The 12,866-nt window shown below is 39.4% G+C and overlaps 1 protein-coding gene across 1 annotated transcript in view; it reads left to right on the forward strand.

The window, feature by feature from the left end:
• The window catches only part of map2 (microtubule-associated protein 2), a 73,559-nt gene that overhangs the window by 27,865 nt on the left and 32,828 nt on the right, over positions 1–12,866 (forward strand). The window contains exon 3 of the mRNA XM_047342659.1: positions 3,782–3,906. The gene's annotated coding sequence lies outside the window, so the exon portion shown is untranslated. The remainder of the gene's footprint in view (positions 1–3,781; positions 3,907–12,866) is intronic.

The following is a 12,866-nucleotide window of genomic DNA, read 5'->3' on the forward strand; positions in this document are numbered from 1 at the left end:
TCCTGAACGCTGCCACATGGACATGGTAAGGAGCTGTATGAAGTTAATGGGTGGATTACTGTCTGTTGAACATTAAGTTCCACCCATGCAGTAATTACTTGTGGGGTAAAAACTTGCCCTCTGTGCTTTGAGGTGACTCAAGATTTCCTCTCTGGTCGTTTCCTTTTTTATCTTCAAGAGAACTTTAAAGTTCTCACTGGTTACAACAGTCTTTTGAGCTTTTTTGGGGGGGTATTTATTACAAAAATGTGGGGTTTGTCTTCAATGTAGTTTAAACTCTATTCAATACGAGAGCCAATACAGTGAGTCATGTTGCTGTGCAGATGTAAAGACTTCAGCTTGCAGAGCACACACTCATTCATAATTTAAGCTTTACATAACCATATGATTCAGAATCAAAGCTTCCATGAATCCATTTTACTGTGTTACTGCATAATCTAAAGCTCCAAACTTTTCCAAGGACTTGAGGAATCAGCACATTTACTGTATTTGAACTCTTTGACCTGATTATGATTACTTATTTTTGATAAAATACATTTTAATGGTTTATTAGATATATCTGCAATTATTCCGAAAAAAAGACACAATACAGTCAAGTTGATCAGTTTTCTGTTTTGATGATCCACTTCTTGGACACTTCTCTCACAGAAGGTTCTTGGCAGCTACAGATCTACTCTACATGACAGCCCTGGTGGTCTAAACACATGGTAGAACTTAGATCCATGAAGCCTTGCATAGGCTGTAATAACACACTGGACTAATTGGTGAGTGTGTTTGCCAGAGACTGGCCACGGCTCCAGAGCTTCACCAGACCTGCTACTGGTTTCTTCTGCTGTTGACCTGAGTCCCCACAGTTCAAGTTTGTATCTACTCAACGCATCCACCAAAGATTGTTCTTATTTATTATGAGTCATTTTACTTCAAACATTTCCTTTAATTTAGCATCTTTACAGATTTGTTAGTAGCTTTTTTTAGCTGAACAATAATATCTGAATGATTTATTTGTATGGTCCTTTGATGCCACGTGTGTTTATAGCCCTATAAAAATGATTTGTTTTATTTTTCCTTAAAAAATCTATTCCTCCTGAAAGAGGACCAGAAGGGGTTTTAAAAGAGACAGTGAGTGTTAGCACCCCTGAGAGCCATAAGATTTCATAATAAGCTGCAGCGCTGCACCGTCTGCCTGAGGTGAGATGTCTCTTGATGTAATGTGCCGTGTACAAACCAACCTGTGTGTTTACTCACACAAATATTTACAGGCATTTTCAAGGTCCTTGTCTGATGTATGACTCACTTGCGACCCTCGACTACTGCTAAGCTGAGGCAAGAAATAAAAATGTCTCTTCTGCTTTTCTAAACATTGTTGGTTTCAAAGCTCTGAGGGTTTGGCTGTGTTGGCTACAGGCCCTCTGCTCTTTCTGTTCTGTATTAAGTATGTTACCTCAATGGAAGGAGTTAAGTCTTGTGGAGATTCTCACTCATCCAGGTCATGGTATATCCAACTGCTAAAAACAGGTCAACTGGACTTGGTTGGGTTTCTTTAAGACGTTTCACCTCTCATCCAAGAGGCTTCGTCAGTCATGACTGACCGCTGGTAGTCTCTGGTATTTAACTAAGGTCGTTAGGAGTCGTTGAGGTTACCTGAGAGGTTGGACCCGCCCGGCTGTTGGTTTCATTGGGAGACGTTGTGGGTCTTTGACCCATCCACCCTCTGTGGGTTATGTGTCCTAAGGTGTGAATTGTATTGAAACTTCCTGGGGGGGAAAGTCAAGACTGGGAAGACAAATGGTTTGAAAGAGGAGTGAAGGAAGCCATCTATGTCAGAGAAACCATCTCTAAACAGAGGAGAAGATTGAAGACACCACCTACCAGCCACATGCAACACAGTCAGGACTTCCATTCTGACATGTAAATGAGAAATAAAAATATAAAAAATATCCTAAATACATAAAATGCAATTCCTTCATGGAAACCCTGTATTCACACTTTTTGTCGCCACTGTTCGACATATACCGTCTCGTTCACCGCCTCTCCTCCCTGCTTCACTGGCCGTGTGTCAATGTGTGAGTGAGTGGGGGCAGGGCCAGCTCGGGGCCTGTGTGTTTGAGTGTAAACTCCACAGAGGAGATGAGATGAGGAAGCGACACGACTCACTGGAATACAGTGACAGACCAGTTACATGTTTGGCGCACCGGTGCGACCAGGGACATTTTTTTGTTGCACTTCACAGATTTTGGTTGCATGTGCACTCTGGAGCCCTGCAGACCTTTATTTTACCGACTTTTCCATTTTTTCAGTGATTGAAATAGATTTTGAGATTGAATACATTAACTGAAATCGCAATTCAGTGTGATTATCAGCCAACTGCTGCATTTGCTTTTAGATAAATATATTAGCATCCCAGGTGTGCAAGCATTTTTCATTCTTCTCACCTCCACAACTCCACAACTCCCAACTCCCCTTTTATTCAGTATGACGTAAGAGCATACTCACTTTTTTGTTATATGGTAAAGAAAAGGCTTGTGGTGCTGCTGACTCACTCACTCAGCTTTGATCTTTCAGAAAAGCTGCAGACCTCATCAGCACTCTGCTCTTAAAGTTGTATTAAACTGTGTATGAGTAAATTTATAATTATTAAGGTGCTGTCCATACTTCTGTTGCAGGACGGGGCAGAAGTGGAATATGCTGGTTATTTCATGATTGTGGCAGTAATGTATCTACTGCAAAGGATGCATATGTGCTTTTACAGAGTTTGATCCTCTACAAATGTCGTTGTTTATACTGGCAATTGTAGTGATTCAATGATAAAAGCAGAAGTAGGATAGATACAGTAACAGCTTTTTTTTTTTAGCAGATTGTAATATCAGTTTTGCTGTATAGGTTTAAGTTTAACACTGTCAATAAAACATGACAATTGCTGTTAGCCTGCAGCTTTTCAGTAATTTTGAACCTGCAGGTAAAATGTTTTATATTATTAATAGGTCTGTTATCAATAGGTAGATTCTTTTAATATCCTTGATCTGAGCTCATTTTTCAGAAAATCAAATGCCTTTTTTCTGATGGTCCCTGTATCCAAAGGTGAATTATTAGTGGATGTAGTAGAGAGAATACCGAGTATTCATGACGTTACTCAGTTAGTGTATAAGTATATACTAAGGTGCTTAGTCAACTCAATTTTTTCATTTAAATACATTATGTTCAGGTTTTTCTATGATATTTGTTCATTTGTTTATGTCCATCTTTTTAATCAAGTATGAACTATTTCACCACATCACTAAACAACGAACAAATTATTGTGTTGAACAGTTGGAGTTTATATGCAAATTATCTCCACAACAGATGATATGTGTTTATACTGTTTATAATTGCCAGTTTGTTATATGCACCTTACTGGAACATATGCAGTCTCATACAACAGCTCCGAAATAAGTTTTTAATGCAACCCACGATCATTAATCCTGTACCGATTCCCTGGTGTATTTTTATGGTCTTTAAAGCTCGGACAGAGATGTGTATGTAATTTTTCATCTTTCGTGCCTCTGCTGTGTGGAATAGCTAAAAGAAACATAGCTGGAATTAACCAGTTTGGTTTGGTCCCCTTTTCTCTTACCAAATATTGCCAAAATCTGTTGACATTATTGCATTATGTGCTCCAGCTATCTTTCTTTCTTTCTGTTGTCCCCCAGAAAAGAAGATCTTTGCTAATATGGTATTGAGAAATAAAACAAATATATATATTATATTATATATTTATACTGATGTTCTTTTTCATAATTAACAGGTGCAGCTGTGATCCTGGCCCCACTTGACTTTCAGTAATCTTCTAAAAATCCTGACACCAACCCTGTGAGATTTGGAGAGAGGGCAGCTTGTGTCATCTTCTCAAGTCCTAGAACAACTGACCAGGTAAGGATGCCTGATGTGTTGCCAAATGAGGTTGCTGTTTTCTAAGATTGCAAGATCACAAACTAAATTTGTCTGTGCAACAATTTAGCCCCCGGAACTTGTAAGAAATGATTATCTTCCTGCAAAAAGACATCCTGCCCCATCTTCCTTTGCACAAGCTCTTGTTACTTCCCATTACACCTCTCACGTCTCTGCACTAGCTGACTAAGACTTGTTTGTCACTTTTCATGTAGGTGTTATATGTGAGCATTATCTCTCTCCCCAATTACATTCATTACCATTTAAACTAAAATATTTAATATACTTTATTTCAGCCTTTTCATATGCAGTATCATTACCTTTGTTTTCAGAGATTAACCTGAAGCACATGCACCAACACTTTTGGTTTTACCCTCCTGTTGTTTACCTATAACCTAGCTATACCCCTTAAATATTACAACTATAACATTCACATGAATGTGACATTTTAGGCTAAAATACAATAATCTAAAGCTAAAATACACTCATGTAGCCCAGACCATGTTTCTGCTCTTATGCCATAATATTGTTAGCAATATGATGATGAGAGGTAAAGCATTATTGTGCACCATTATTGCTGCGGCGCCTCACCATGCCTGATTGAATGACGCTAAAACCCCATACAGGATCAGCACTGAGACCTTTTCAGAACCACATTCATTTATCCTTAACATTTGAGACATGGTGAATACCTGTCAGAAAGAGAAAAAGAAACATTTTAGAGACAGAGCGACTGAAAGTACCTTCACAAATGAAAAAGCTGTGTGGGTGGATGTACATGTGAGTGCAGGCTGCTAGGAGCTGTGAGTGGGAAGTGGGTATTGAGTGGGAAGAGAAGAGCTGCTTTAGTGAGACAATCAGCACCAAGGCCCACTGAATCGCAGTCGTGCTTTCATGGCTTCTCTTTGTTTTCTGCATTCGTACAAAGACAGAGTTCCAGGTAGTGGATGGTGGGTTAGAGTTGATATTTTTTAATGTGCGTCTGCCATTAGCTATTTATGCATGTATATATGAGGGTCAGGAGGTTGTTCTCCCTCCTATTATTTTCATGCAAATCACGAGCAATCAAGTTTTCAAGGCGAGACAATATCAGGATGTAATAGTCTGGACAGAAACACATAATGGTCAAAATGTGTTAAAAAGTGAAACATATTGGGAAACTTTCAACTAAAACAACTAATTCAAGTTTTACTAAGAAGCAATTTGATTGTCTCTGGTTTGTGCCATGGTCTGATTTGCATTCATCATGTATAGCTAACATAAAAAAGTCATCCAGTGGTTGCTGATTGATTCCAAAAGATATGAAAAAAGAGAATTACTCATTGTAACAAAAGTCCATATTTAGTGAGAACCCAGTAGCCTTAAAGATATATATAATAATTCTCCATTAAAATGTCTACTATGACATATATTGTGTTGACTAGTGTGCTGACATTATCCAAAATGTTTCCAACAATGTTCAAACCCATAAATCCACAATTTTGTTCACGGTAATTGGACGTTTCATTTTGTTCGCCTTTTAATTGTGTCATATCCACTTTATTCGGGGCTTTGCCCGACTCTGATATATCTTCAGTGACATGTAACTAAGGAAAAACACACTTCTAATGTGAATACAATTTTAATACGTTACCTAATGTATTATTGTTTTAATAGAGAGACCCCTAGTGGCCGAAGTTAGTGTAGAAATAAAAAAGATACAAACGAAAAATGTAATATAAAAATAAAAAAAATGTTGACAAGCTCAAATCAGTATCGTTGAGGAGGGATGCTCCGGACTGAAGTGGCTCAACTCTAATACCATAATTCCTGAAATGACGCTTCTAAGAGGCATTTTTTTATGCTGCTGTTCAGCATCTTTTTCCTTTCATGTTAAATAATCATAAGTGGGTATTGAAGCTGCATTTACCATAGACCTTGAAACGACTAGTCTGGCTTTGTCATAACAAATCAAAGTACTTATCTACTAGTACTACTTCTACTAACACCGCTAAAGTTAATTATGCTATGCTTAATTTGTTTAAGCATAGCATTGTTCATGCAAAATCGAAAATGTTAAGTTGACAATTACCTGTTTTACTTGGGGTTATGTGGCAGATTATTTTTGGCCAGGAGCTGTTTCCAGGCAACCAGCTGAGCCTTCAGAAGGTTTATGGTCCTTGCCAAAAAAGGGCACATTATTATCCCCTAAAGATGGTGAGTTGTTTAGTTGTGTTTCCAGTCTTTATGCTAAGCTAAGCCAGCTAGCTGCTGACTTCAGATGTATATTTAACCTTTATGCATGAGAGTGGTACTTATCTTCTCATTCTACTCTTGGCAAGTGAGTAAATAGACTTAATAAGAAAAATTCCAGACTCACTTAGGCATGCATACATATATCCCTGCTCTCAAATATCTGCTTGACATATATCTGCATGAGACATTTATTTAGACATGTATGAACACACACACCCAACACAACACACACACACACACACACACACCCACACACACACACACACACACACACACACACACACACACACACACACACACACACACACACACACACACACACACACACACACACACACACACAAATGCTCAGAAGAATCCAATCTTGCATCCCAGAGCTCCACTCCTGCTCTCAGGCTTCTGCATTGAAACGACCCTGAAAGGAGAGCCCTGCAATGCAGCATCTGTGTGACTCACGCACACACACACACACACACACGCACACACACACGCACACGCACACAAGCACTGTGGTATGGTGGCTCGTGAAAGCGCTCAGATCGTAGGAGGGAGATGAGGAGAGAGGGAGAGCAGAGTGAGGGGAGAGATGAAGCGTGTTGAGAGGTGGTGGAGGAGGAGGAGTGAGTAGGAAGATGAACAGTGATGGGAGGAGGTGGAGGAAGGTGAAGAGGGAAGAAGCAATAACAGGTGGGAGGATAATTCATAGGTGAAAGGAGGCTTAGAAATCAGATAAAATGATGTGAAGAAGCTGATAAGAGCCATGGAAATGACAAATGGAGTTCTTAATTATCTTGCTGATTACTTCGGCCGGGCCCAAGTTTTGTGGCTGATGCATTCACAGTTTATCAGTCTTGCTTCATCTTTTTATTGAAGCAAATGAGAAATGCTAGAATATTCACACAGCTTGCAGGTCCATCTACAGAAAACATTTAATTACTCTAAGATGTTGTCTTTAGAATTTTGCTTTGCTAATTGCTATTTTTATAGTGCGAGAATGATCTGCAGGAGTAGCTTGTATGATAGCCTTCAATCTGCCAATAACTGAAAGCTCCTGCTTGATCATTTCATGAGCGAAGATAATTTTTGTTACCATATAAAAACCCTCGATATAAAAATTTAGTAATAAAATAGTAATCCTACAACACAATAAACAGAAAAGACAGCGAGATTTAAATCCATGTAAACTAACCAAACACCCCAGTTTCTCTTATTCTGCATGTGTTACAACCAATGCACTTATTACAACAGGATTATTGATTGATAATGATACATTAATATAAAGAAATTATTAATGTCATTAAAACTTTAAATCTGGCTTTTATGGTCAAATAAATTTTAACCTTTGAATTGTTATTAATTTCAGCAAGCACTCGTCCTTGACAGTGGCCTAGCTGAAGCAATGCTGGTTCCACTTCACTAAGGTTTTCTTGCAATATGATGACTGACGAGTGCATTAGTCTCAGTCATTTTGTATAGATTGTGCCTCACTGGGAAACTACAGTTAGAATAATTGAAGGTTACAGTTTTCCCTCCCTTGTTAATTACTGTGAAGGCACTGAACTGATCATTTTTATAGTACTGCAGCTCAGTGGATGCAATTCTCCGATTGTACTGGGCAGCATACAATACAAATGTGTGGGTTGAATATGAAGAGGGGAGTTGCTGGAAACCATCATGGTGTTTTTCCTAATTTCCTTCTCTGGTTAGAAAAAGAACATTGCAAAAATCTCCTTTTGTCTTTGTCTTATTTAATAGTGGGGTGGTGCAGTGGTTAACACTGTCACCTCACAGAAAGAAGGGGTTTGACCAGCCAGGGCTCTTTTGTGTGGAGTGTGCATATGAGTTTTTACTCTGGCTTCCTCCCACAGTCCAAACACATGCAGCTTGGGTTAAGTGGAGACTCTAAACTGCTTGTAGGTGTGAATGTGTTGTTGTTTGTCTTTGTATGTCAGCCCTGCGATATGCTGGTGACCTGTCCAGGCAATATCCCGCCTCTCGCCAAGTGTCAGCTGGGATTAGCTCCAGCTCTCCCCTGGTCTGTTCATCTCTTTCACCAAATGACCTATTTCCAGTTTTAAATCAGAGAGAGTGGAGGGAGAAGTACCCTGAGTGATCTATTCTGAGGACACAGTGTGGAAAAGTGCCCCCTACAGCAGCATGATTTTCAGGTTTTCTGATACAAAAACATCTTCTCAAGTAATATATCTGGTTGGTTGACTCAAATCTTTGATACGACGAAAAACATGCAACAATCCTTTGCTGGAATACATTTCATCACGCCACATTAACAGTGACAAATGTATCTTGTCACAAATAATTTCCTTGGAAAAGATGCCACAGTGTTAGTTTGAGCTACAGTAGCTGAAAGGTGCAGAATAATTTGGATATTGAACGTGAATACTCATCCTTCTGTGTACTTGTAACACTTTCATAACACTTCAGTTTCATGCTGCAGTACATGCCAGAGTACATGGAAATATTGGGGATACTTGGATTGACATTATCATGTAAATATTAATCATTAAGATGCTCTGTAACTTCAAATATGAAGCTATAATCACAGTTTGGGTTCATACATACATACTGGACATGTTGCCTAGCAACCAGTTTGATTGGCTCCTGTTGAAAACCCTGCAAATAGCCTGGTGGGAAAAACATACATCAGAATCATTAAATATTTAGAACAAGTATAAATATATCATACAGATAAGTTCTTCTTGAATTCTGGATTAATTGTTTTTTAATACAGCTCTGTTGCACTGCTTGAAAAACACATTATATTGACAGATGTATTATTATTATTATTTCGTTATACTAACAATACCCCAAAATAAAGCCCAATTTATTCATGCACATTAAGCTACTAAAGTATAGAGCCAGCCCCTGATGTCACGTCTGGAGCTTTGTTTCATAGACTTTTGCTGAAACGTTTTAGTTTCTTATACCACTATTATCCATACTGTCATATTGTGTTGCTATGCACTTATGTTCTTACCATGATATTTTTAAGACTATCTCTCAGAATGCATTGAATGTTATGTTGAATATTACAATATGCAGTAATACCATTTCAATTTGTACAGTTATATCTTTGAAGATCCACTGTTTTAGTCAACAGTGTTCAGAAAAGGTAAACTTCTGTTTTACTCATTTATTTACCAAAGAAAATTAAAGTACCAGCAAAACATAGCTCACAGAAACCAGCTTTGATATTACACTCATGATACTAACACTCCCTTTGCTCTCAAAAGAGCCTCAGCTCCTTGTAGAATGGATTCTACAAGAGGTCGGAAACATTCACTTGAGATTCTCCTTGATGTTGACATGATAGCATTGCATAATCTTTGTAGATCTGTCACACATTCACATTCAAGCTGCCAGTCTCCTGTTCTACCACATCCCAGATGTGTTCCTATTAGATTCAGATGGTGTGACTGGGGAGGCCACTGAAGTTCACTCATTGTTGTGTTCATGAAACTAGTTTAGGGACAACTTTTGCTTTTGGCAACAATACTCAGATAGATTGTTTCATGCAAACGATGATTGATGGTTTTAAGGATCCAAATTTTGCCAAGAAAACACTCCCTGCACGATTGCACCAGCACCAGCAGCCAGGACTGTTGACACAAGGCAGGTTGGGTGTAAGCTGTTGGTGCCAAACTCGAACTCTACCATCTGCAGCCTCAGCAGAAATCCACATTCAGCGGACCAGGCTGCATGTTTCTGGTCTTTGTCTGCCAAGTGTTGGTGAGTCTGAGCCTTAGATTTCTGTTGTCTGGCTGACAGGAGTGGAACCTCGTTGTTGTTGCTAATGCACCTGTTCGACAAGTAGTTTGTTTAGTTTCTGAGATGTTTTCCTGCCTAATACAGTTGTCAAGAGTGGTTTTCTGAGTTACTGTAGCCTTTCTGTCAGCTTCAACCAGTCCAGCCATTCTCCTCTGACCTCTCTCCTTGACAAGACATCTGTGTCCATAAAACTGCTGCTCACTGGATGTTTTTCTGTTTTGCACCATTCTGAGTAAAAACTCCAGAGAATGATGTACATAAAAATCCCAGGTGATCAGCAGTTTTCAGAAACAATCAGTCTGTCTGGCAGTGCACTGCTGCCACACGATTGGCTCATTTGATGATTGTACGATGTAGATGTTTTCCTAGTAAAGAGATGCATTATAAACTGCTGAGTTTTAACAATCGTTCTATTGCATTAAAGTACTTGGTGTAAAGAGGTTGGTCTGAGTTAAATCCTAAAAATGTGATCCTGATGTTTCATCTTGAGGATGAACAGAGTACATGTTACGATTGTAAGTGTCCAGTTGTCCTGTGGTCTGCTCTATATTCAGTTCCATTCTGTGCATGGTGCAGGGAGAGACTCAGTATCCCTCTGGCAAAGAGCCACAGGCTTTATGCCAAGTGCAGCTGACCTGCTGTCTACTGAGGTGCCTGATGTCTAACTCTGTCATATCACCAGCTCACACAGTCACTTCCCACTGGACACGATGCCTGGAGGACAGTATATCATCTGGGCAATATATATTGTGATCCACAATTCTCTGTATTCCACTTTTCTCCATCATTTTCTTACTTAATTAACCTTGAGTAGATTCTTCTTATTACTCCCCCCTGTTCTCTCTTGTTAACTCTCTGCACCTGTCTCCTTGCTACTCACTGTTAATGATACCCTAGATTTTCCACATCATACTGTACACCGCAGTGTATGGTGAGAAATAGGCCAAATACAATGCATCTTAATGAGCAGGGATGAGACACAGTACTGCATTGCGTCGCCAGATTATGTTTTATGCTGATGATAGAGGTGCCGTTTCACATGATAATGTTTTCTAATGCCTCCCTAATCTCAAGACCCAGCATGCACTGTGTATAATGATTTGTAATAGTCCCAATTTATTGTTTCATGCTTTGGCCCAGCAGGTGGTGCTGTTTCATTTACACAACACACCCTTATTCACAAACAGACAGACTATACACTGAACAGCTCGACAGGCCTCCAGTAAGCCAGGCAACAATGTCTTCCCTCCTCCTTCACCACCACTGTCACCCAGAGCCTGCCCACCACTCAGCATGGTGTTGTTCGGTCTGGATATTAGCCACAGAGGTTTAAGTGACCTTCATCATCAGACAGGGAGCACTGAGACGCGGCACCAGGACAGCAGGCTCATTCCTCTATTTTATGACTTTTAATATCGAGAGTGTTCTTCGTGGAGCAGGGGCTCAGTTGGTGAACAAGAAACAGAAGAGACAGTGACAGCGAAGGGACGGTCTAAAATATACTGCTTTGGTTTTTTGGGATGGAGACTCAAAGAGTATTTGGTAAGGAGGCTGTGCTGCGGAGTCTCTGTACAGACTTCATTCACACTGATGTTCCCTTCAAAGCTGAGTCATGCAAAGCTTCATTGACTCTGCACTTGGATCCATTTAGGCTGCGACCAGCCATCACATTTTCTTTACAGTTCTATTTTGTTTCTTCTCTGTGTTAAATGCTCTGTGCTCCATCATAATGCCTTACTATTCCTTTGATTTTTGTCGCATTTTTTTTATTGCTTTGGTCCATCACCAAGAACGTATAAAACTAATGAAATGTTAAGGATTGGTGTCATTATTTTAATAACATTTGTACTAGTTTGTGTAAAAAGAAGGGTTGTGGTTTGCGTGCAGTCTTTCTGTTTGGAGTCCTCATGTTTACCCTGTGTCTGGTGGGTTTCCTCCAGGTATACTTCAGCTACTTCTCCAAAGACATGCAGATTGAGGTTAGATTAATTGGAGACTTTAAATTGTCCGTAGGTGAGAAGGTGGGTTATTTGCTTATTTTAACAATAACTATACTTAAGGAAAGCCTTACTTTCTTATTATCTATTATTTGGATATAGTTTTCAATCTTTCCACATATTTACTCCACACTCCACATACAAAGGTGCACCTGGTTGGTTAATCCCTATTCTAGTCTTTATTTCAATTCTATTCTGTTCTGTTCTTTGTGTGCAGAGTGTGAACAGTATATTGAATGTATATTGGGTGGGTATGCAGTGACTAGTGCTCACTGTAGCACTACCTCGGTCTTATAGGCTGCAGTTATTGACTCCAGTTTTCTCCAGCAGACTTCCTTTTAATCTCTGGGTCTCTGTGGACTGCAGAGCTAAATGACAAATTGCTCTCTCACACATACCCTTACGCACAGCTACATAGGCTGTTTGGCTCATGCTTGGAGTACAAACTGCCACAACCCTCTTGTAAACAATTAAATCCCTTTCAGATTATTTCCTTTAAATAGTGTTTGCATGTGGGCTCACGATTGTCTTTTTCCCATTCAACTCCTTTGTTTATCTCTCGTTCTGCCCTTTCAAACCAAGTCCAGATTCATTTGGGAGTTTGAAGGCCAATACTGATGTTGTTATAGTATGACTGAAACAACCACGAATTATAATCATGCGTTGATATCCCTGTCAATAGGAAGAAAGAGGAAGTACATACAACAATTTGCAATAAAACATAATCAAAATTGCCAATAGACTCATCCGGCTAACTCAATTATTCACAGCATACAGACTGAGTTAAGGACCAAACATACACACCCTGTGTATTGATCTCAAGGCTACATTAAACCCATTAATCTCCATCCCCCACCATCTGCACAGTTCAAGAGATCATTGAATCTTGCTGCCTTTCCTTCCTCCATCATGTGGGCTGATCAA

The sequence above is a fragment of the Hippoglossus stenolepis genome, chromosome 13 (genome assembly GCF_022539355.2).
Source record: "Hippoglossus stenolepis isolate QCI-W04-F060 chromosome 13, HSTE1.2, whole genome shotgun sequence".
NCBI lineage: Eukaryota > Metazoa > Chordata > Actinopteri > Pleuronectiformes > Pleuronectidae > Hippoglossus > Hippoglossus stenolepis.